We start from the raw sequence: 25798 nt of genomic DNA, 5'->3' as shown, positions 1-25798 counted from the left end.
GAAGTGTTTTGATTTCCTTACAAAGTGTTTTAAACCTTGGGAGAGAAATTGTAAAAGTGGAGGTGTTTGCTGTCAAAACAAAGGTTTAGAAAAAGGTGCACCTGCCAGAAGATTGGTGGAGAGCAATGTTATACTTATGTTTAAGAACAGAGATAGAATGTGTCCAGGGAACTATAGAGTAGTCAGCTTAACAGTGGGAGTAAGAAAAATAATGGAATCCTTGCAGAAGGAGAAAATAAAATATATGTATTAACCAAAAATATAATAATGAAGGGTCAGCATGGATTTCAAAAGGGAAAGTTTTACTTGACGATCCTCATTGAATTATTTCAGGAGGTAACAGTGAGAATGAACAAGGTTAATACAATGGATGTAATTTATCCGGATTCCAAAAGGCCTTTGATATGGTGTTCAATAATAGACGAATAAATAATGTTGGAGCGCGTGGAGTTGGGGACAAATAGCAGAATGGATGACTGCAAGACAGAAACCAGAGATTAGGAAGTAAAGGGTAGCTATGCAGAGCAGCAGAATGTGGGAAGGTCTCATAAAGATCGGTGTTGGGATCACTGTTGTTTGGAATTTATATTAATGATTTGTACTTGGGAATCTAAAGAAAACCAAGCACTGGGGTTCATTTCTAGAGAGATAGAATTCAAAAATAAAGAAGTTATGCTAAGCTTGTTTTGAATCTTGGTTAGACCACACTGTGTACTGTTCTATTTGCCATATTATATATTTAAGGGAATGATATCGGTACTGAGGGAATGATGAATATGCTGGGTCTCTTTTATCTTGAAAAGTGAAGGCTGAAGTGTGACTTAAAGAATTGACATAAAAAGTAATTAATGGAATAGAGCAAAACTCAAGCCCATCAATATGAGATAGTTACCAAGAAATCAAATAGAGAATTCAGAAGAAACCTTCTTTCCCTGAGAGTGGTGAGAATATTGAACTCGCTACCATAGGGACTGGTGAAGCAAATATTATAGATAAGCAAATGAGGAAGAAGGGAATAGAGGATTGTGCTTATAGAGTGAGTTGAGGAAGGATGGAAAGAAGCTTGAGTGGATTATTTGGGCTGAATGGCCTGCTTCTGGAGAGTATATTCTGTGTATAGTCAAGCACAGGAGTAGAAATGCGAGGATCATTTAGAGAACTGATTTTGAATGTTAAAGGCATATTGATAAAATAATAATTGTGATACTCTAATCCTGAAATTGAGATGTCGTATAAATTTGCATCTTGCTTTATAATTCTGAAACAAAGTTGTGACACTTTTTGTGTTGATTTAATTGATCATGGTGTTATATTTACTGTGGAGTAGTCATAAACTTAATCAATGAGTCATTTGTGCCAAGTCCAACTCTGTGTCTGAGCTAAGCTCATGGTTTATTGGACGAATGCTACACCATGTGCTCATTTTGAATTGTGGCAAATCCTTTTGATTTGAATCTGTTCTAATGACCGGTTTTGAGTCAATTCAGACTTTGCATATAGGCCCCTAGACATGTACATCCTGATCCTGTTGCATTGTTGGGTTAAAATGAGTCGAATTAATACATTAATGTATTTTGTGTAAATATGTGTTCATTAGTACCTTGGCCATTGATTAAGAATTATGCATTTGTTATTCTTTGCTTAACAGAGCCTTTAGAAAGCAGAGCTATATTTATGCTACAAAGGATTAAATAGAGAAAAAAATTGAACACTTCAAAGAACCATTGGGAAGTCCAATTGGTAAGTAATTTACTGAACACCTATAATTGTTTGACTGATTCATGCTAATTTGTTATTTTTTTTTTAACCTGAATGGCGTATTGTGCTTGCCTCCAGGGTTTCAATTGTTGATACTCTGAAAGTTCATTCTGTTCATTGTAGATTGTGACAGAATGGCATCACAATACAATCATTGTTCTCCATCCACACTGGGATGAAGTGTTTTAGTAAAGCTGAATGCAATAAAAGTCATTACAATATCTTTTGTCAAAGAAACATAAATTGGAGATACTTTGGCTCTTTGAGATGTAAATATCTTTGTTTTCTGGTAATTACTGATACAAAGAATGTGCCATTTCCTTTTCTGTTTGTTACTAAGTTTGAAACAAATTAATCGTCATGTCTCTCTCTCTCTCTCTCTAAAGATATAATACATAGAGAATTTCAGATTTCATGGAGTATTCAAAGTCATAATATACGTGATCCCTCTTAGTTTCAGGCCTTCTCAAACAGCAAAACAATTTCAGAAAAAAAATGTGTACCATCTGGTTATTCAGAAAGATGCCCTGCATTAAGTAACCACTTTATTAAATACAAAAGTTAACCTGTGATAAATCTATCTTGCAGCTGAAGGCAGAATTTACTTCTAATTTGAAGTGGATGCGGGAAACTGTTGAGAAAAGTTTAGTTAACCGTTGATATATTTAAAAAATCAAGCCTGTATTCATAGACAATGATGCGTGATGAACCCATTGATTGTAATACAGGCAGCCCACCATCTTTGTGCTGTCTGCTCATTTGAATGATCCTTGCATCCAACCAGCACCCACCACACAGGTAATTGACTGAGCTTATCAGCAGGAGTGAGGAGGGTAATAGGGGAGGTACATTGTGGCCAGAAAAGCTGCTAAGAGTCATGGTTGAAGAGAATCTGACCCGGAAAAGAGTGAGGAATCACACCACCTGGCAATTGTGGGCTCCAAGACTTTTGGGTGCTGCAGTGGGAGCCATGGTGGAGGAGGTGGGAAAGAGGGAAGATGTTGTGAATCTGTAAGAGGGAATGACACCTCCTAGATACATAGTCAAAAGGCAGTATGAGTAGATGTTAATGCCAGACTGAACCGTGAGTCTGGAAATGTAATATTAAAATCCTCCAAAGGCCAGAAGCCCAGGACATGTGATGCCACCCATCATTGTGTCAGCTGCAGGCCACCAAGCAGTCTCCACGTTCCTGGTCAAAATCCATCGTCCACCCCAAGAGACAAACAGTGGCCTCCAACACCTCTGCAGGTAAAATAAGCTTCTACAGCTCTCCCCTTGCTGTCCGCCGCAGACAAGCTGCCGCTGGTCCCTGGCCCCGCTGACTGCAATGTGTAGAGGTACGAGACCCCACAAGGATGAGGACTGAGCCCCTGTCCTGCAACTGCTGCCAACAACTTCCAGAAACTGCAGCCAGCCCATGAACCACGTAACCTGCAGCAGCCCTCCCCTAGTTCAGCAAAGTCCACTCTTTAAATGAACAAAAAGGCAAGGTTGGATCCAACAGTCCATGATTTCTTTTGTGTCTTACAGGCACGACACTATACTATCTCCTACCACTACCACATTCCTTTTTACTCCCCCCAGTTGAATAGTCTCCTACATCATAGTGCCATGGTTAGTTTGCCCATCCACCCTGCAGTCCTTGTTCTCATTCACATGGACAGCAAGTACCTCATACCTATTGGACAAAGGCAAGGTCTGAGGCTCCTCCATCACTACACCTTGGATCCTCATGCCTGCCTGCCCGCCAGTCACACTCTCCTGCCCCTGACAATTAACTAGTTCTAAAGTACTAATTAACCTAAGTAGTGTGACTCCACCCAAACAAAGTGTCCAGGTAACTCTCCCCATCCCTGTTGCCCGACTGTGTCTGCAGCTCAAACTCCAGCCCAACAACTCTGCCCAAAATTTCCTTGAGCTGCAGACACTTACCATAGCTGTGGTTGTTTGGGAGTGCAGCGCTGTCCCAGGAATTCCCACAGGCTGCATCTATGGCACACAACCTGCTCTGCCTTTTCTGTTTCAATTATTTAGTTTATTAATTTAATAAATTAATTGTAAGTTAATGATTTCAAGCTCTGAGTTTGACACATCTCCCTAGCTTAAGGAGCAAAAATAAAACTGCAATACTAACCAACCAACCACCTACCTGCACCCCTCTGGTAAGTATTATGACACAGCCGATGGTAAATGTTGAGTTGTTCAAATCCCAGAGGGAAACTTGAAACAACTGTCATAACCAATTTTTGCAATTTTTATGTCTCGAGATGCAGGCTTTGAATTCAGTTATAACAAGACCATCGAGTCTCAAGAGGTTTTTATAAAACTAAATTAAACATTTATTAATTCAAAGATTGTAAGTGCATACATATGTCTACAACTTGCTACAATAATAACTTCTAAAAATCCCCTAATTAATCTGCCTTTCAGTTACACCTCTATTAAGGCAACAGTAAAAAAATAGATTTAAACAGACCCTTGGCAAAGCACACTCTGGATGGTCAAATTCAAAATGAGTTTCTTTCAGCTCTGGGTCCTTGCAGACAGCAGCTTGAAGCTTGCAGGCTGGAGGCTTTATATCTTAGAATCTTCCTCTTTTACCAACAGCCTTTTCCCCTTTATACATATTTTCCTCTTTGAATGCAAATTCTCATTGTATCACTAGGTTTTTTGAACTTTAGCCCTTCCAACAATAAAACCCTTTCATAATACCAATCATACAGCTTTGGAAAAAAGTAAACACATTGTTTGGCTTCTTCTAGCTAGGTGTGATATTTCACCCATTCTTTTGAATGAATTATTTAAAAATGCAAATTGATCCCTTTACAATTCACCTTGTAACTTCCTATGTTTACCTAATTAACATTTCAAACCTACTCCTCTTCAATACATCAAAGCATCTAGACCAGCTGGCTTTAATCCAATTAAGACACACACACATACACACACAGACACAGACACCACTGGAACTCCATTTTAAAATAATTTCCAATAACATTATAGACATTATGTCTTCTTGACATGAGCCTCCTTAATTTTTGTTCATTGATGGTCCATTTTTTAACCCTCTCAATCCACTGGGCTCTGCCACTGCCATCTTGCTGTTCAGATATCCTCAGCCTTCTCACGTAATGCTTCTGGCTCTGACCTTGCCATGGCACCGTTTATATATCCTCAGTCCTCTCCAGCAATGCTTCAGGGACGATGGAAATACACATAGGTGATTAGTTGACTTTTGTATGCAATATGATGATTTCATTTATAAATCTTGGTTTGGCATGTTTATACTGTCATGGTTTTTATTTTTGCATTGTGGCCATGCAGGCACTGTGACGGCCACTGATGGAGGGAAGACAAGGTGTGGGACTGTTGGCGAATGGGAAATTGGGCTGTGGTTACTGATGTTGTACTTGGATGAGTTCTTTTCAGACAGCTGCCTGAGCATAAAGTTTGCCTTCTTCAATTCTCTTCCACCTCCTTCACCTCCCCTCATGCTTCCGCCCTCGTTTATCACCAAGCAACTGGTGAATAGGGTGGTCCTCTCGTGATGACAAGGTTGTGCAGCATGCAGGAGACCACCATGGATCATGGCACCCACTCTACCAAATACTGCAGGGTTTCTCCAGACTGTTCAGGCAGCAGAGAAGTTGTTTCAGCACATCAGTGGTCTGCTTTGTTGCATTTCACGTGGCAGCATGGCTTTCATTGTATATATACTACATACTTGTGCATGGTTCTGCACAACTGTCATCAGCCGCATTGTCAGTGAATAGGCCTTGGTAGCTAACCTTTGGTTTGTCATAGTGGCTAAAATGCAGCTGGCATAGCAGACTGCCGCATAATGAGGGCATCACGACTGCTGGCAAGCGTGATCCTGGACATTGACCTGCATGATGCTTTGTCTATTGCTGTGAAATCATGCTTTATGAAAAAAATGACTTTTTGAATTTACTGGCTAGAAACCACTAACTTTGAGAAGGACTAAAGCTAGAATTTAAATGTCTTAATCTATCTTCCCACTCTGTAAGGTATTTGGGTTTGTATGAATTTTGAATGTGAGAGTGTGAAAGTCAGAGTGTTTTTATTATTTTCCTTAGACTAGGTTAAGAACAATAAATATGATCCTCTTTCTTTTTTAAAAACTCAAGGAAACCTGGCATTTATAGTCACAGCATATAGTCATCAGTTCAAAGATGACTAAAAATTTACATCATTGTACCTTCTACATTCCAAGGCCATTAAGTGGAGCCTCACTGTAAGGGCTCATCAAAGTCAATTACCTTAGGGAAATGTGAATGGACCACATCTCCTGTCTCATTCACAGGACATCCAGACTCAACTGTGTGGGCCACCAGCATTAGACATAATCACTTCAGACAAAGGTCTCTGGATGAGAAAGGAATTCCCAGCCATAATCTAATCAAGTTACAGCTGAAATACACAAATCATAACTGGTTAATTGGAGAGAGAGGGCCACGCAGCAAGACAGCAAACCCTTTGTGAGTTAAGCACCTGTTTTCTCTGCACACCAGCACAAGCACATGAAATACTGAAGAAGCAAAATCCCTTTGTGGTCCTCTCTCTCTTTCTTCCCAAACAACTTGCAAGTTTTGAACCCTGTCTGCTGTTGTTTGACTCTCTATGTGCCACAGACAGAGATTTTTTTTTAAAAAAAGATCTCAACTCTACGGCTGCTATCTTCAAAAGAACAGATAAATCGTTCGCCGATATCTTTAAACTGCCTCGGCACCAACCCAGAAGGATCACCAAGTTCAGCCTGAAGCCAGCCAAGCCACCAATCTTCAAAAACCATATACCTCTTTAACTTTACTAGAATTTAAATGTCTTAATCTATCTTCCTACTCTGTAAGGTATTTGGGTTTGTGTGAATTTTGAATGTGAGAATGTGAAAGTTGGAGTGTTTTTTATTATTTTTCTCAGACCAGGTTAAGAACAATAAATACGATCCTCTTTCTTTTTTAAAAACTCAAGGAAACCTGGTATTTATAGTCACAGCACATTAACTGTGGATGGCAAACTGTGAGATACTTCAAATGTTTCTCACCCTAGCCTGGAAGGAAGCATAAAAAGTTCATCGTCCAATCACGTTCCCAGCCACTGGCAATGCGGACCTCACTGTGCCCTGAGGTTGCAATTGTGGTTGCCGCAGGTGGCGGATTTCAGTTTAGTCATCCTTTCTGAAGAGCAGGCATCTCATACATTGTTCTTCATTAATCTTCAGATATGATAACTGCTTTGGGATGATATGGCCTACTGCTAAAAGCCCCTCTCCTTCTCCTCCTCCCTTTTCTAGCTTGTGCTCTGCAAGACCTCTGTTTATTCTCTGAGTTTTACAGTATTCCAAGGGGAATGCCTACTCCTGCACACATTTCTGTGAGCAACGTGCCTGTGCAGAAGCCTTGAGGTCAGCAAAAAGCAGCTCAGCACCTACCATACCACTTCCTTGTAGACTTTTTCAACTTGAAATTGTTACACAAAGTACTAAACACTTGTACAATTGTAGCAACAGCTAAAATAAATCACCCAGGAACTATGCTGTTATCAGTTAATGATCCTTAAAATAGCATTGAAGGTGGGTCCTTCCTGCTGCTAAAAATGTGCTCAGTTGTGTAGATAGATAGGAAAGCAAATAGTGAAGAGGACATAAGGAGGAGACTTGATAGAAGTTTTCAAGATCATGAGGGGTCTGGACAGAGTAGATAGGGAGAAACTGCTTCCACTTGTAAACAGATTGAGAAATTGAGGGCACAGTTTTAAAGTGTTTTGCAAAGGAAGCAAATGCAAGGTGAGAAAGAAACATTTTCACACAGCGAGTAGTTAGGGTGTAGAATGCACTGCCTGGAAGTGTGGTGGAGGCAGGTTCAATTGAGGTATTCAAGAGGGCATTGGATGATTATTTAAATAGAAACAATGTGCAGGGTTACGGGGAAAAGGCAGGAGATTGGCACTAAGTTAAATGCCCAGAAAGCTGCTGCAAACATGATGGGCTGAATGGTCTCCTTCTACACCATAACAGTTCTCTGATTCTGGAATATAAATAGGTTTAGTAAATGGGCAAAAAATTGGCAAATGGAGTATAATGTGCAAAAATGCGAACTTGTCCACTTTGACAGGAACAATAAAAAAGCAGCATATTATTTAAATGGGGAGAGCTTGCAGAACTCTGAGGTACAGAGGCATCTGGTTGTCCTGGTACATGAATCACAAAAGGTAAGTATGCAGGTACAGCAAGTGATTAGGAAGGCAAATGGAATGTTGTCATCTATTGCAATGGAATGGAATTCACCAAGGCTCCTTCGACAGCACCTTCCAAACCCACGACCACTTCCACCTGGAAGGACAAGGGCGGCAGAGAGATGGGAACACCACCACCTGGAAGTTCCCCTCCAAGTTACTCACCGTCCTGACTTGGAAGTATATCGCCGTTCCTTCGTTGTCGCAGGGACAGAATCCTGGAACTCCCTTCCTAACAGCACTGCAGGTGTACCTACACCACATGGACTGCAGCAGTTCAAGAAGGCAGCTCACCACCACCTTCTCAAGGGCAGCTCTGGATGGGCAATAAATGCTGGCTAGGCCAGCGAAGCCCACATCCCGTGAATGAATAATAAAATTTTTAAAGTAGGGATGTTTTGCTGTAGTTGTATAGTGGGAAGTGGTGGTGTAATGGTAATGCCACTGGACTAGTTATCCAGACCCCCAGGGAAATGCTCTGAGGACCTGGGTTTGAATCCCACCATAGCAGGTGGTGGAATTTGAATTCCAAAAATATCTGGAATTACAAGTCTAATGGTGACCATTGTTGATTGTCATAAAAACCCATCTGGTTCACTTCCCTTTAGGGAAGGAAACCTGCTGTCCTTGCCTGGTCTTGCCTACATGTGGCTCCAGATCCATAGCAATGTGGTTGATTCTTAAAACTGCCCTCTGAAATGGCACCACCTTCTGCAAAGCAATTAGGGATGGGCAATAAATGCTGGCCTAGCCAGTGATACCATGAACAAATTGATATCTAGAGTACTGTGTACCATTTTGGTCTCCTTATTTAAGAAAGGAGACAATTGCATTAGAAGCAGTGAAAGTTTACTTGACTAATTCCTGGAATGACAAGGTTATCCAATGGGGAAAGGTTGGACAGGTTGGGGCCTGTATCCATTGGAGTTTAGAAGAACGAGAGGCAATCTTATTGAAAAATATAAGATCTTGAGGGGACTCGACAGGGTTGATGATGAAAGGCTGTTTCCCTTATGGGAAAGACTAGAACTAGGGTCACAGCTTAAAAATAAGGGGTCACCCATTTAAAATGGAGATGAAGAGAACTGCTTTCTCTCAGAGGGTCATGAGCCTGTGGAACTCTCTTCCCCAGAGAGTGGTGGAGGCGGAGTCATTGAATATTATTAAGGGTAAATTAAATCGATTCTTGATTGACAAGGGAGTCAAAGGGTATAGGGAGTAGGAAGGAAAGTGGAGTTGAGGCCACAATCAGTTCAACCATGGTCTTGTTGAATGGTGTAGCAGACTCAAGGGGCCAAAGACCTACTCCTGCTCCTAATTTGTATGTTCGTACGTAAGTAAAGAAAGGACATTGGTTAGCATGTTGAGCTCCAAAATAGAAGGTCAGGCATTGTACTGGTGTTGCAGGCTGATTGACAACATGACTTGTCTATTCTGCATTTTTCCAGCAGACATTCACTGCACTCTTGCCACATATGTCTGCAGCAGTATGGCATCTGGCACATTTCATCACAACAAGGATGCCTATTTGGACCTCTAAGTTGACACCTTACCTAAAAATGGGCACCACTGAGCCTAGCTTCTCACCCTGTGGCTTTTATGTTGAGTACTCAGTTACTTCTAATCAAGTATTCACACTCAATTCAAGAGCATCTAGGTTTTGTGAATCTTTAATAGCTGTCAGATTTTACTCCATTTGAACTTTAACATGGTTATAATAAAATGTCCTGTGAAGTTCCATTCATGTGAAAGTGATATGAATTAGTTCAAATGTTCAGAAAATAGATGTAAATTGGGAAAGGAAGAGAGTACCAAACTTGATTTTAAAAAGAATACAGAGAACACAAGGACATCAGCAAATAGGCAGTATAGGCAGTGCAAACTGTATGGGTAAGAAGTACAGAATGGTAAAGGATGCAAAACTCTTGTGAGTTGTACACAGATTTAACAGCAGTGCTATACTGAGGGGATGTTTAAATACAGACACCAGAGAAACATGTAGCAGAAATAACACAGTTATAATGGAAGATTTTACTTTTCCCAGACTTGAAGAAGCAGAATAACTCAAGTACTAAATTTGATGCATTTCTAAACTTTACAGTTTCCTGGAATAATATTTTAAAACCAAAATGGGATGAGACCATATGAGATCTAATGAAGAGTAATGGAGCAGGATTAGGTCACAATTTGATTGGAAAATAACATCTTAGAGCAGAATTTTCAGATCGGCGAGCGGGAGCGAGCCCCGCTCTCCGACGCTTAAAATGATGCGCGGTGACATCGGGCGTGCATCCTGATGGCATCGCATGTCATTCCGATCTTCAGTTTGGCGGGCGTACACCAGAGTCAGCTGCGCGCCCACTGAATGGTCAAAGGCTTATCAAGGCCATATAAGGCAATTAAAACACTTAACTGAGCTACCTGTCCAACCTTAAGGTTGGTGAGCAGGCGAAGAGCCCATGTGGCCTTCGCATTTATCATGAAACCTCATCTACAGTCGGGATGAGGTTTCATGAAGGTTTTTCAAGTTTAATAAAATTTTTTGATAAAATTCATTAACATGTAAAGTTTTCTGTCTTTATTAACATTTTTAAAGATCAAACTAATCTCCCTGAGGCAGGGAGATTAGTTTGATTAGTTAAATCTCAGGGAGATTTCTGCGCTCTATCTCACGCATGCTCCGACTCAGCGCACTCCCCCCAACCGCACAGTGCTTCTGGGTGCGTGTCACGCTGGGCGGGCCTTAATTGGCCTGCCCACGTAAAATGGTGGCATGCAGCCGATCATGGGCTCTGTGTCCGTGTCCGTGCCCAACCCCCTCGATGGGGAGAAAATTCTCCCCTTAAGAATAGTGACCATAATATGATTGGGCCCATTAAAAATAGTTGCTGGTGATACTACAATGGATAATAAACAAAAGATAGACTTGATCAATTAATTCATTGTATTCATTTTCACACTGAAGGAAAAGGACAAAATACCAGCAGTACAAGGGTATTAAACATAGATAGATAGGAAAATTGCAGCTTCAATTGTTATTTTCCAAAGATTGTTGCATTTGGAAATTGTGTCTTCAGATTTGTAAAATAAAAGTGTCATGACCACATAGAAGGCATTTCAGCCAAGTGCTTTATGAGTTAAAAAGTTGTGTGTGTGTATGTAGCCCCCTTTTTAAATCTGCAAATGATTCAATTTAAAAATGATCGGCAGCAAAGCTTTAGCCTTAAGCAGGATAAAGGTTAGTTTATTACAAAAAGCACTGCTGTAAATTACTTAAGTAAAAATGATAAAGCTATTAACTGAAATACAGATACAAAGATTAAAATACAGGTAAAGGGGAAAAAGATGCTTAAAGATGAGATTTCAAATCAGTTTCTGTAAGATATTGTTGTGCGCTCATTGTTTGAATTCCTTCTTTCAGAAGCGAAAGGTTTGAAACTTGAGGTTTGGTTTAGCAGCTGTGATGGCTTCTGTAGTTGAATGCTCAGAGGTTTGCCTTTTCAGGTGGACTCAGCACATAAGCAGAGAGAGAGAATGCTTCCTATTCCTCACTAATTCTGTGGTTTTGACCCTTGCAAATTGCCTGGACTCTTTCAGCAGAACAACAGTTGATTTCTTAATAATTTCTTAATCTTTGTCCTCCCTTGACCAAGAAAGTTCCATGATGTTATCCCTCAGAGTTCTTCCTGAGGTTCTGCACTTTGCCTCCCAAGATGTATTCTTATAGCCTCCTTCATAAAGTTAAAAAAAAACACAAAAATGGCTGTTATGTAAATTTCCAAGGAGTCATTGTTTCAGGCAATGAACTTAATTATGTTGTGGCCCTTTTGAAGTCCCTTCCTGTCTCCTATTCTCTCAGAAGTAAAATGATCTTTCACACCTTTTAGAAGATTCAATTCGACCCCTGGTGGAGTCTTTGCATGTAAATGACCCTTCATAGCCAGCTCTAGAGATATGAGTCTGACAAAGTTTGAACAAACACAGAAAGGTCTGTCCATACTTCCATTTTGAAAAAAGGCTTTTAAACTCAATGTGAAGGTTTGAAAACAGACATGTATCTTTAAAACAGTTGTCCTTAAAATCTGTAATATCATAATGGCACGTTGATGACACAAGTAGTGCTATCCCATTATCTAGGATAGGAGGAAGGGAGTAACCAGAAACCACAGACATATGTCAGTTTAATGTCAATTGTCGGGAAGTTACTGGAATTCTTAATCAGAGATGGAGAGAATGAATATTTGAACAGGTGTAAATTGATCAGAGTATTGGCATGGATTTGTGAAGGGTAGGTCATGTCGGACTAATCAAATTCAATTTTTTGAGGTCACTAAGATGGTGAACAGGATAGTGTTTATGGCTATTATTCTAACCTGTCTCTCTCTGAACTTACTGCACTCACAAAAAAAAATGAAAAACTCTCCTAGTGTTTATGGATATTATCTATATTGGCCTGGAGACATATTTGATACGGTTCCACATAAGTGATTACAGTAGCGGCAAAAATGAGAACAGAAATGGAGGTAATCTTGTGACACGGGTTAGTCTTTGTTTGGATGGTTTGAGGCAGAGAGGTGGGATAAAAGGAATGCACTCTGATTGGTGGGATGTTACTGGTGGTGTTCCCTAGGGATTTATGGGCTTCAACCTTTCACCTATGTATCAATAACTTGGATGAAGGAACAGAGAGTTATATATCAAAGTTTGCATATGACTATTTATTACTATTTCTTGTGGTGGTGCTATCTGTCTTTTCCAAACCTTAGTGCACCTTGTTTTTCCTTTATAATGCTACAATTAGGATCAGAATTGTAGACTAAAACTGGACTTTCAAACAGGCATATCTTAGTAACATTTTGAGCCAGTTTCCACTTTTTCACCAAAATAACCCTTCTAGCTATATTAACATACTTTTCAGAGGAATGACTGTGAAGCTCTGAAACATTTTAACATCGGCCCAAATTTCCCAGATGTAAGACTCAAGATGCTTGTTGGCACTCTGTGAAAATCCTGACGTCTTGACCTCTGTGGGAATTGCCCAGGAACTGGGCAGTTAACTTAGGATGGGCGATTCAGCTGTTCCCCAGGAACCACCACGAAAGTCTCCGACTCTGAGATACAGTCGGAGATTTAGGAGAGTTCTGCTGTACTTACCTGGATAGTTACCCAGTTTATGCTAAACATATTAAAACCTAGCCTAACTCCAGGGTAGCTCCAGAACTGACCTCCCCAGCTAACATCCCAACTGCCTTCTGACACCTGAATACCTCCCTTGCCACACCTCCGGCCAATGGACTACCCAACCCGAAATCCCGACCTGACCCGACTACCCCTCCCAACCACACTACCCCTCCTCACCATCTGACTACCACCTCCGACCAGACCTGACAACCCCCCCACAACACAGCTGCCTACCTCACCCAACTACCACCCTGCTCACCTGCCATGTTACCAATGTACCACCTCATCCACCTGCCACCTTAACCATCTACCACCTCTTAAACGCCCTCTGAAATGGACAGGCAAGCCACTCGGTTGTATCAAACTGCTACAAAGTCTCAAAAAACATATGAAACTGGATGGCACACCCATCATTCACCAAGGCAATGGAAACGACAACGGCAAACTCAAGCCCTGTCGACCCTGCAAAGTCCTCCTCACTAATATCAGGGGCCTAGTGCCAAAATTGAGACAGCTGTCTCACAGTCTTGTCAAGCAACAGCCTGATATAATCATCCTCACGGAATCATATCTTACAGATAATATTCCAGACACCACCATTACTATGCCTAGCTATGTTCTGTCCCACCGACAGGACAGACCCAGCAGGAGTGGCGGCACAGCGGTATACAGTCGGGAGGGAGTCACCAACATCAACTCTCATGAAGTCTCATAACATCAAGTCAAACATGGGCAAGGAAACCTCTTGCTGATTATCTCATACCGCTCTACCTCAGCTGATAAATCAGCGCGCCTCCATGTTGAATACCGCTTGGAGGAAGCACTCAGGGTGGCAAGGTCATAGAACATACTCTGGGTGTAGGATTTCAATGTCCATCACCAAGAGTCGCTCGGTAGCACCACTACTAACCAAGCTGGCTGAGTCCTAAATGACATAGCTGCTAGACTGGGTCTGCAGCATGCAGTGAGGGAACTAACAAGAGGGAAAAACACACTTGACTTTATCCTCAAAAACCTGCCTGCCACAGATGCATCTGTCCATGACAGTATCGATTGGAGTGACAACCGCACCATCATTATGGAGATGAAGTCCTGCCTTCACATTGAGGATACTCTCCATCGTGTTGTATGGCACTATCACCATGTTAAATGGGATAGATTTCAAACAGATCTAGCAACTCAAGACTGGGCAGCCATGAGGCACTGTGGACCATCAGCAGCAGCAGAATTGTACTCAAACGCAATCTGTAACCTCATGGCCCGGCATATCCCCCACTCCTCCATTACCATCAAGCCAGGGGATTAACCCTGGTTCAATGAAGAGTGCAGGAGGGCATGCCAGGAGCAGCACGAGATATACCTAAAAATGAGGTGTCAACCTGGTGAAGCTGGAACATAGGGCTACTTGCATGCCAAACAGCATAAGCAGCAAGTGATAGACAAGAGCTAAGCGATCCCACAACCAACGGGTCAGATCTAAGCTCTCCAGTCCTGCCACGTCCAGTCATGAATGGTGGTGGACAATTAAACTACTAACTGGAGGAGGAGGCTAAACAAATATCCCCATTGATGGGGGAGCACAGCACATCAGTGCAAAAGATAAGGCTGACGCAGTTGCTACAATCTTCAGCTAGACTTGCTGAGTAGATTATCCAACTCAGCCTCCTCCGCAGGTCCCCAGCATCAGAGGTGCCAGTCTTCAGCCAATTCGATTCACTCCACGTGATATCAAGAAATGGCTGAAGGCACTGGATAGTGCAAAGGCTAAGGGCCCTGACAATACTCCGGCAATAGTACTGAAGACCTGTGCTCCAGAACTTCCAATGCCCTAGCCAAGCTGTTCCAGTACAGCTACAACACTGGCATCTACCCGGCTATGTGGAAAATTGCCCAGGTATGTCCTATACACAAAAAGCAGGACAAATCCAACCTGGCCAATTACCATCCCATCAGTCTACTATCGATCGTCAGTAATGTAATGGAAGGGGTCATCAACAGTGCTTTCAAGTGGCACTTGCTTAGCAATAACCTGCTCACTGGCGCTCAGTTTGGGTTCCATCTGGACCACTCAGCTCCTGACCTTATTACAGCCTTGGTTCAAACATGGACAAAAGAGCTAAACTCCCGAGGTGAGGTGAGAGTTGACTGCCTTTGATATCAAGGCCACGTTTGACTGAGTGTGGCATCAAGGAGTCCTAGCAAAACTAGAGTCAATGGCAACAAGAGGGGAAATCCTCTGATAGTTGGAGTCATATCTATTACAAAGGAAGATGGTTGTGGTTGTTGGAGGTCAGTCATCTCAGCTCCAGAATATCATTGCACGAGCTCCACAGGGTAGTGTCCTCAGCCCAACCATCTTCAGCTGCTTCATCAATGACCTTCCTTCCATCATAAGGCTAGAAGTGGAGATGTTTGCTGATGATTGCACTATGTTCAGCACCTTTCGTGACTCCTCTGATCTGAAGCAGTCCAGGTCCAAATGCAGCGAGACTTGGACAATATCCAGGCTTGGGCTGACAAGTGGTAGATAACATTCGCGCCACACAATTGCCGGGCAATGACCGTCTCCAACAAGAGAGAATCTAACCATCGCCCCTTGACGTTCAATGGCATTACCATCACTGAATCCCCCACTATCAGCATCCCGGGGTTAGAATTGACCAGAAACCTAGCTGGAATAGCCGTATAAGTACTGTGGCTACAAGAGCAGGTCAGAGGCTAGGAATCCTGCATCGAGTAGCTGACATCCTGACTCCCCAAAGCCTGTCGACCATCTACAAGGCACAAGTCAGGAGTGTGATGGAATACTCCCCACTTGCCTGTATGAGGGCATATCCAACAACACTCAAGAAGCTTGACACCGTCCAGAACAAAGCAGCCCTCCTGATTGGCATCACACCCACAAAGATTCACTCCTTCCACCACCGACACACAGTAGCAGCATTGTGTACCATCTACAAGATGCACTGCAGGAATTCACCAAGGCTCCTTTGACAGCACCTTCCAAACCCACAACCACGACCATCTAGAAGGACAATGGCAGCAGATAGATGGGAACACCACCAGCTGGAAGTTCCCTCCAAGTCACTCACCATCCTGACTTGGAAATATATCGCTGTTCCGTCACTGTCGCTGGGTCAAAATCTTGGAACTCCCTTCCTAGCAGCACTGTGGATTACCTACACCACATGGACAACAGTAGTCTAAGAAGGCAGCTCACCACCACCTTCTCAAGGGCAACTCTGGATGGGCAATAAATGCTGACCCAGCCAGCGAAGCCCACACCCCATGAATGAATAAAACTAAATTCACCCACCTGCCACCTTACTCACCTGCCACTTCACACAGCTGCCACCCTACCACCTATCACCTCACTCACCCACCTGCCACCTTACTCACCTGCCACTTCACACAGCTGCCACCCTACCACCTATCACCTCACTCACCCACCTGCCACCTTACTCACCTGCCACTTCACACAGCTGCCACCCTTGCCACCTATCACATGACCCACCTGCCACCTCACCCACCTGCAGCCTTGCCCACCTGCTGCCTCACCCACCTGCCACCCACCCATCTGCCACCTCACCCACTCTACCCAGCTATCCACCTATACACTGACCTCTCTACCCACTCTAGCACCCTTCCCACTTACCCCCTTAGCTCACCCACCTACACATTCTGCCACCCTACCCATTCACAGATTATCCACTCACTCATTCATCCATTCACCCATTCACTAACATTCACCCTTAAATTTACCTTACAGCAGTAGCGCCACAAAAGGGAGGTATGTCCTGTCTTCCCACTGACTCTACAGCGCTTTAACAGCTGCAATGGCGGCTTCTCACGCCGTATTGCCCCAATTCCACCGCATTAACTATGCATTCCTGGAAACATGCCATTTCAATAGCGGGTGGGCTCTCATTCACCCACCATGCCATCACTTCGTCATTTCATCATGCCAGGAGCCATAGTTAAAGTCCAGCTGCGCGCACACCTCTCAGTGCTTCCAGTCCACACTGCTGCAAAGAAGACAGCCCTGAAAAGCAAGAAGACTGCAGGCCCCCGGTTTAATGACCCTTCCCTCAAGCACCTTTTGGGTGCAGTGGAGGTCTGTTGTGATGTCCTCTACCCCAGCTCTGCCGCAGGATGGGCAGCAGCATCACCAATCCAGCATGGGAGGTGGTGGCAGCGGTGGTCAGTGCCAATGCCCTGAAAAAGGGGACAGCTACCCAATGCCGCTACAAGATGAATGGTCTCATCCGTTCTGCCATGGTATGTCACTCTTCTCATTACTCTCAATTCTCACACTCACAAACCCATCACACATCCATAGGGATCTCACACCTCAAGGGACAATGCCACTAACTCCCACACACACCCTCACATCTTCCTCAGGTTCATATCCTCTGGATCTCATGTCCTCATCCGGCCCATGTCTCTGCTCACCACACAAACATTCCACACAGTGCCATGTGTCCTGCTCACACTCTCTATCTATTTTCATGCAGGAGAATGTGTCTCACAACAGCAGCAGCAGGCCCCAGACCAGGGGTGGAGTGGGCCACATTAGGCCCCTCACTCACTTTGAGGAGCATGCCATCACACTGACTGGCGAAGATGTGGACTGTGCCCGTGGCGATGCTGAGGTCGGTGATGAACACATTTGTGAGGATCCTGCACCACATCATCCTCCTCTTAATGCAAATGTGTGTGCTCTCTCTCCTGCTTTTGACTATGCCATGCACTTATTACCTCTACTTTGGCTCATAGGGAGCTCTGCCAAGTGATTGTCACCCTCAGCCAGCCAGTCCCTCAGCTCCATCTACATCCTCACTTCCAAGAGGACACCTCCTCCATTGAAGAGCTGGAAATAAGCAGCCTGGAAGACCCATCACAGCGCTTAACCACAGCCTCCACCAGTGCAGGGACACACACCTCGGTGGGTCCTAGATCTAGAGTAGGCTCGGATTCACAATCTCGTGGTCACCGCACGGATACGTGTCCGCAGCAGGAGGAGGCAGATTCAGCTGAGCTCCCCGGCATTCAGAGGACTGTTGGAGAAGAGATATCCGTCAGGTCCGAGTCAGATGACGAGCCTCTGAATTTGGCCTTCCAACTCATCCTGGTGAGTCAACAGAAGGCAGGGTAACATCACGCAGAGCTGTTGGAAGCCCTCAACAGAGTGGCATGCGAATTGGAGGGGTGCGTCCGCCTGCTCTCTGATGAAGTGGTGCCCACATGTGCACATATGGAGGTCTCCATGGGGAGGATGGCGGATGCCTTGGAGACCCTGGTCCAGCAAAATGCAGAGATGCGGACAGACCTGTACTCCATCACAGTAGCCATGGGTGAGTTCCTGCAGTGGCAATGCGAGAGGGAAAAGAGGCTCCTTGATGTCCCCCCAGGTGCTCCTTCCCTTCAAAGAGTCAGGTTGGGGAGCTCGGGCACCTGAAGGGATGAGGAGCGGCAGCTGAACACCCCTGGGTCATCCACTCAGGAATTTCAGAGTATGTCGGCTCCCTTTGAGTCCACTTTGTCTGTGACCCCTTCTGTCCATGACCCCCTCAACCTTGTCCTCTGTCACTGCCGGGGGGACACAGCTAGCCCACAGGAGGACAAACAAAGCAAGTCGGCTCCCCCAAGCCTCGGCTCTCCAGGGGACCTGCGCCGAAGGCAACAGGGCTAACCATTGCACAGGCTGTCTCGACTCGTGCTGAAAATGCAGATGTCATGGCAACAACTAGAAGTCTAAGTCGTATAATAGTTAAGAACTTCTGATCACAGTTGGTTGCATGGGTGAACACGTTTTGTCAGTTTAAAATCTGGAAATATATTTACTTTCACTGAATAAAGTGTAATGGTGTCTTTCAGCTTCATTGACAGACTTCGGAAGTCCTCCCACTGCACCCCACCCCACCCCTTCTTCACTAGCATGTCAGCTGCACGTAGCCCACCCATGAGTGATTCTGGAGGGAGAGGTGTGTGTGTGGCAGGGCTTTTCAGAGCCTCGTGTTAGCACTCGCCCACGCACGCGAATCCTTCCCGCATCACACTCATATCAAAGCCCTGAACATTTTCAATGATGCCTGCTGAGGTTCGCTTTCAGTTAACCATCTGAGCTGACCGGTATCTCTGCCCACCCACTGATCACACTCCCATGCTGCACCTGATCTTGCTCACCATGACTCGTGTTTCACTTTTGATTTAGCCAGCATGCTAGTGCTACAGTTTTTCTTTCACTCACCCATCCTTTCCTCTCCCCCAGCCACCCTTGCCCCCATCATTTTTGACCCCCCTGATATCACCTTCCACTTCCCCTCCATGACCTACGAGCCACAACCCTTTTATTTTGCGGCTGTCCAGGTGAACATGTACGTTCCCTTCCTTCCCTAAAATCCTACACCCATCCACATTAACCTCCCTGACCTCCTCCTTCCCACCCCCCAGGATCTGTGTCTGCCTCCGAGTCACCACCAACTGCCCTCGCCATCCCTTCTACGGATGCCTCAAATCCTCACTCTCCTACCCTACTACCTCACTGTTCTCTCCGTCATTCTTATCATGCCCATGTACCACACCCACCCTCAGTTCACGCCCCAGGAAGCAGTCATGAACTCAACAGAGCCCTCCCCTGCATGTTCACTTGAACGTCTCCCCTCCGGACTCCTTCCCCCCTTGGAACTCCTTCTGTCCTTGCAACTCCTTTGCCGACGACCCCCCCCCCCCCACCCAGCCCCCTTCACCCCCCAGACCCCCAACCCCTACTCCTACCCTTCCCCTTCCTCCAATTACCCCTTCACCCCCAACTCCTCCACCCCCCCCACCCCACCAACCCCCCCCCACCTTCCCCCCCACCCCGGTCCTCCCCCTCCTACCTTAGCCCTTCCCGCTTCCTAACTCATTCAGACACCCTCACTTCTTTCTCCGGCCTTACTCCTGTCCCCTTCCTGACTCATTCAGACACTCTTACTTCTTCCTCCACACTTAGTCCGTGCCCCTGCCCGACTCTTTCCTCCAGCCTTACCCCTTCCTCCAGCCTTATTTCTTTCTCTAGCTTTACTTCTTCCTGCACGCTTACTTTCTCCCCCCTGTCCACACTCCTTTCTTCCCCCAGACTCCTTCCTCCCCCTGGACTCCTTTCCCTCTCCACTCTCCTTCCCCCCTCCAAACTCCTTTCCTTACACCTTCCACATCCCCCCTTACACATACGTCCCCAGTTGCCATCTTCTCCCCATTACCCCTCCTCCCCCCTAGTGCCTGCCCCTGCAACCTCTCCCACCAACACCTTTGTTTCCCCCCCGACACTTTCATTCCTCCCACCAACCTCACCCCAACCGCCCCCCCGGACACCTCTTCCCCTCTCAGTTGATACTAGACCTTCCTCTCCCATCCCCCTGCACATCTTCCTCTCCCAAACACAGCTGGACCTTCCTCTCCACCCCCTCGACTATCATCCATTATGAGCAGACCCTCAATGGCGACTTTCCACCTTCCATGAGCTGCTTACTGGCAAAGCCATGTCCATGAGAATTCACCCAGCATGCCATGGACGTTCCTCCATTGCTGTCGGGCTCCAGCATCTTCTCTTCCTCGGATGTCCATGCTGTGAGCAAGGCCCTGGCAGTAAGTCCCAACTTCTGCACGTCACACTTGTCAAGACATGCTCTGCACCAGCGTGTTTTCCTGACAACGTGGGTGGACAATCCAGCGGGGAGGGTGGGGGGTGGGTGGGGGCTGTGGTTGATTCCGGCTGAATCACATGACATGAGGTTCCCGACATCCAACAACAGGAAATATAGGCGTCGTTAAACCAATTTTTGTCCTTCCCGTAGATTGCCCATTCACACCGACGAACATGCCCAATGCCTGTGGGTACAGAAAATTCTGCCCTGAGAGTTTTCAAACTGCCATCTTCAGATTACTGATTTATGTAAATGAGCAGAATTCTTATCTATTGCAGTGCAGATCAAAAAGTAATCACTTCCACCTTTAATAGATTCAAATCTCTATTAGCAATCGTACTTAGCCAATTAATGTGACCTTTTGCCATAGTGATGAAATATAATGAACCTGAACATCAATTTGAACACTTAAAAATTATCTGACATAAATCCTATTTTGTAAAATGCTTGTTAAGCAACTTCATCTGTAAAAGTATAAAAATAGTGCACCAATTCCTGACCTAGAATTTAGTGAGTTCAGTTTCCCCATAGTCAATGAAATACGAAGGGATATGCCATGCATGAGCTTCACAGGAATTTGATATGAGGAGGATGATTAATCTTTATAATAGTTCAAATCGGTTTGCCATTTAGAGACTTGTAATTTCAGCACAGCTTGGCCTTTTTGAAGAGGAACAAAAGCAAATTTGATTGTTTGGCTAGTATTCTAACTTTTTTAATCTTGGTGATTTGTTATATCATGAGTATATTATGTCTTGATAAATTTGGAATTGAGTTGATACAATTTTTGTTAAAAATAAGATAGAGGCCATGAAATTTGGGTCCATAGTGTCACTGGTGCCAGCACTACAGAAGCCCCAAAAGTCATGCTCCCAGCCATTTTTAGCATGGCCAATGTGGAACATCCATGCTGTGTAGGGGGCTAGTGTGGACTAACTTCGTGGGTAGGGATCCATTTATGATGTTAAACAGCTGACCCCATCGATTTGATGCTTGTTACCTAGTTTGGTCTGAGCATGTGATTTGAATGCCTGTGCTAACCATCCAATATGAGAAACCCCTTTGTAACTTAAAGGGTCAGCCACCAACTTGCAGACAACATCCTTTTGACTTACTTCTGCTTCGACAAAGGTGACCCAACACTGTACAAGTTATGAGGACTGTAGGTGCAGTGGCTCTGCATTTGTAAAATGGCCAGGAAATGGAATGAAGGCCACAGAGAGGGGAAACTCTGCAAAGAGGGAGGAGGTGGAGGACTCTGCGCAGTGGGCGCTACCCACCATGTGTTTTTTTGAGAGCACTTCTCTTATGTCTACCTCAATGAGAAGTAATGCCTGAGACGACTCTGGTTCACCAATGAGGTGGTCACAGAACTGTGTCACTTCCTGCAACTCAACCTGGACCCTCGCAACAGGGCAAGGACAGTGCCTATAGTGGCCATAAAGGTCACGGTGGCATTGAATAATTATGTGTCTGAATATTTCCAGACAGGAACGTCCTGGCATTTCAAACATTTCCCAGTATGCTGTCCATCGATACATCCAGGAGGTGACAGAAGCCATCTGTACCAGGAAAGCCAAATACATTGTTCCCTCCCTCAGCAGGAAGAAGCAGGATAAGCAAGCATACGGTTTTGTCATGACATCAGGATTCCAGATGGTTTATGGCACTGGAGGCCCACCATGTCAATGTGAGATGTACAGGAACCTATCAACATGTGGCCGATGTGGGATCTTACCCAGTGCATCATGTCAGTGAATGCCTGTTATCCTGATAGCAGCCATAGTGCCTTCATTGTGAGGCAATCTACTGTTTCCATCCTCTTTGTGCTTCCATGGAGAATCAGAGGCTGGCTTCTCGAGGACATAGGCTATTCCCTGTACACGTGATTCTGACCCCGCACTCTGTCACCTGACCATGAAAGGACAATGCACATACAATGAGAGCCAAGAAGCACCCAAGAATATTGTGGAGCAGACATTCTGCACGCTCAAGCAATGCTTCTGATGTCCAGAGCACTAAGCAGGGGCTCTCCACTACATTGGAGTGAGTTATGATTGCATCATTTCGTTCACAACTCCTCAGATACTGAAACATTCTGTGCATGCATAAAGCAAGACCTGGACAAAACTTCAGGTTTGCCCTGCATTTTGAGTTGGTTGGCTGAGAGGCAACAGCAAGGGCGCTGGCAGAGTGCCTTTGGTGGGAGCATGAATGCTGTTATCCTGAGAGAGGACAGCTGTTTGTTCTCTGCAGAGCCACTGCCATGCTGACAGGGTCGCACCTCAGTAATCCTAGTAATTTACTGAATGACAGATTGCTGGACAGCCATGAGAACTTACAAGCTGCTTGGCGCACTGAGATCCACAGCCATTATAGCAGCAGTGAGAGTCTGTGTGAGGCATTGATCTCATTTGTTCAGTCTGAACTCCCATTGCTGCACTGAGATATTGGGTGGCTGTCATCTGTTCTACTGAATGGAAGCTGAGACATTGGCCACCAGATGCTGAATCATGGGTGAGTCTGTTTGTGCTGCCATGGAGTTGGCCATCACTTCCACACTGGAAAGAATGAGCTCAAAGCTCTGTTCAAAGCTCTGTATCATGTTGGAGGTTGCTTTGGTAGGTCTGCCAATGCATCAAACATCTTGTTATCCTTACCAGTGTCCTCCTATATGCTGCATCATCAAAGTCCTCATCTAAGTCCTGTGTAGTAGAACTTGTGAGTAATTTCATCCTTCAGTGAGCTGATATGTAAGCTACCCTTTTGCCTTGGCCTGGCTGCGGCCCACTCATTCCTGGTGACTCATTACATGCCGATCCTGACTCCATACTAGACTCTAAAGTTTATGCAGTTCCAGAATCTGAGTCGGTGGCTGTGAGGGTCAGATCAACTGACAGTGCTTCTTCCCCCGAGGTCTGGGGCAGATTCTTTCACTTCTTCTGGGGTTGCTGTAATTGTCCAGGTGGGAGATCTTGGTTACCTGAAAGCATGAAACCAGAATGATGGGTGGATTGTAATGCAAGAGGTCCACGATCACAACATTTGCAGATTGTGCTTCATGCCATAAAGCAGGGTGAGGATGAGGGAAGCAGATGAGGGTTGAGAAGAGGCAGTAACATCTGCCATCCTAAATTATCTCGGTGACACCGAATGTTGATCAAAGCACCATCTCCTCCGTTAGTCTCAAGGGATGGAGGCGTGCTGGCTACCTATCTGTTCTCTGCTGCGCCCTTATATTGTCCTGCAAGAGAGAGGGAAGAAAGTCAGTCATTGTATTGCACTACACTTGAGTGATGTGGCTGCCATAGTTGAATAAGTAGGGGTAAGTGAAAGGAGCAAGAGGTGGGTGTGAGACTAGCATCATTGGAAGGTTTGTGAGGGTGAGCTAGAGTATTTTCCTGTTAGGTATTAGTCCTGAGTGCTTTGCTTAAAGAGGGACAGACTGCCTTTAAGAGCTGGAGGTTAGCTGAAACAGGTGCTAACCACACAAGTTGTAGCCTCTCTGTCGTGCATGCAGTCATCTAGCAATAGAAGTTATGGTGGACTGCATGCAGAAATCATGGAAATCAGGAGGCAGCATAAGGTTTCTGTGCTGAATGCCTCAATGGGAGAAGGTGTAGGCACAAAGCAAATTTTGATCTCACGTGCCTGAAACTGGATCATAGTGAAATATTTCCCAAAAACTCCTACTGGAAAGTTTGCCATGGAATAGCAATTTAATCACTTTAGTAAATTTTATTTCAGCTTGCAAATTGTTAATGCTTGGAACATTAAAATTTTATTACAAAAGACAAACATGAATTTCACAGTCTTTTAAGACCAGAAGGGAAATAGTCATACTTTGGGCAGTCTATGCTTGACCTATTCGGTTTTATTAATAGATATCATGTTGAATTAGTTGTTAGCTGATTTTTTTTGGTACAAAGAAACTTCTATATGGGAAATTGTGAACACTTCACGATCTCCTTGCATTATTTTATTATTTTGTGGTACATAATTCATCTCTCATGTGGTGTAGAAATCTTACAGTGATCCTTAGAGAATGGGATTTTTAGGTAAAATGGGAAAAATTATACCAGAAAAAGCATCAGAAATCCATTATTCAAAAAAGGATGCAAGACTAAGCCCAGCAACAACATGCCAGTCAGTTTAACCTCAGTGGCAGGGAAGCTTTTGGAAATAATAATTCGGGACAAAACTAACAATCAGTTGAGCAAATGCAGATTAATTGAGGAAAGCCACCTCAGATGTGTTAAGGGAAAATCCTGTTCGACTAACTTGCTCGAGTTTCTGGATGATGTATTAGGGAGGGTGGATGAGGGCAATGTATTCTTGCTTATTGAGTGCAGTTTTGGTTTCCCTACCTAAGGAAAGATATACTTGCCATGGAGGCAGTGCAACAGAGGTTCACTAAATTAATTCTTGGGATAGAGGTATTGTCCTATGAGGAAAGTTTAAATAGACTGGGCTTTTATTCACTGGAGTTTAGAAGAATAAGAGGTGATCTTATTCAAACATACAAAATTCTTACAGGGATCAATAGGGTAGATGCAGGAAGGATGTTTCACCTGGCTGGGAGGAGGACGGGGGTGGTCTAGAACCAGGGGACTCAGTCTCAGAATAAGGGGCAGGTCATTTAGGACTGAGATAAGGAGAAATTTCTTCACTCAGAGTGTGGTGAATCTTTGGCAGTCTCTGCCCCAGAGGGCTGTGTAGGCTCAGTTGTTGAGTATGTTCATGACTGAGATTGACAGATCTCTACATATTAAGGGATAGGGGGATAGTGCAGGAAAATGGTGTTGATGTAGAAAAGGCTTGTCCAACCTTTCCACGTGGGGGTGGGAGAGGAGGGCCCCTCCAACTTTTTTTCTCATTCAGGAGGACATAGGCAGGCTGGTGTAATGAGCAGA

At 44.6% G+C, this 25798-nt stretch overlaps 1 long non-coding RNA gene across 1 annotated transcript in view; it reads left to right on the top strand.

Moving 5' to 3' along the window:
* The window catches only part of LOC144681326 (uncharacterized), a 748068-nt gene that overhangs the window by 165749 nt on the left and 556521 nt on the right, over positions 1–25798 (top strand). Inside the window, exon 2 of the long non-coding RNA XR_013576763.1 lies at positions 1649–1740. This is a non-coding gene — a long non-coding RNA (uncharacterized LOC144681326). The remainder of the gene's footprint in view (positions 1–1648; positions 1741–25798) is intronic.

The sequence above is a fragment of the Cetorhinus maximus genome, chromosome 6, assembly GCF_964194155.1.
Source record: "Cetorhinus maximus chromosome 6, sCetMax3.hap1.1, whole genome shotgun sequence".
In the NCBI taxonomy this organism is placed as follows: domain Eukaryota; kingdom Metazoa; phylum Chordata; class Chondrichthyes; order Lamniformes; family Cetorhinidae; genus Cetorhinus; species Cetorhinus maximus.
The sequence above is the reverse complement of the archived record's forward strand: the minus strand, read 5'-3'. Positions and strand labels throughout refer to the sequence as shown.